Consider the following 566-nt stretch of genomic DNA (forward strand, 5'->3'; position numbering starts at 1 on the left):
GGCTCAGAAATGCCCAGAGGAGGGGCGGCAAGGGCCCGGGGTTCTCACAGCCCACGTGGAGCACTACAGGGTCTTTAGTGGGAGGGCCTAGGCAGGCTCAGCCCTATAACCGCTTGGACAGCAGCCGTGGACAGTGAGTAATGGGACGGGCGTGGCTGCGTCCCCATGAAACCACGCTGACGGCGCTGAAATTTAAATTTATGCAACGTTCACGTGTCAAATCCTTTCGAGTTTTTTCAACCATTTAAAAGTGTAAAAAGATTTTTTTCAATGTAAAGGCAGATGGGGAGCTGTAGTTCACCGACCCCAGGTCTAGGTCAGGCGGGCTGCCCGAGTGGACAGGCCTCACGGCGCTCCCGAGACCCACTCCGCCCCAGCACCACGCAGAGCATCCGTCCCCGCCACCTCCGTCCTCGGGGCTGCACTTGGTGGGGTCCTTCCCTCCCTACCCACACTCCCCACCTCCCGCGCAGAGCACGACACGGTGACCCCGCTGTGGGTACGGGGTGGAAGGACTCTCCTCTGACAGTTCCCACGAGCACAGGAAGCTCATCAACTCCACACAC

At 59.5% G+C, this 566-nt stretch overlaps 1 protein-coding gene across 1 annotated transcript in view; it reads right to left on the reverse strand.

Moving 5' to 3' along the window:
* GRAMD4 (GRAM domain containing 4) overlaps positions 1–566 on the reverse strand; it is a 45,482-nt gene that overhangs the window by 13,340 nt on the left and 31,576 nt on the right. The window lies entirely within an intron of this gene.

Source organism: Neophocaena asiaeorientalis, unplaced genomic scaffold (genome assembly GCF_003031525.2).
Source record: "Neophocaena asiaeorientalis asiaeorientalis breed wild unplaced genomic scaffold, Neophocaena_asiaeorientalis_V1.1 scaffold242, whole genome shotgun sequence".
NCBI lineage: Eukaryota > Metazoa > Chordata > Mammalia > Artiodactyla > Phocoenidae > Neophocaena > Neophocaena asiaeorientalis.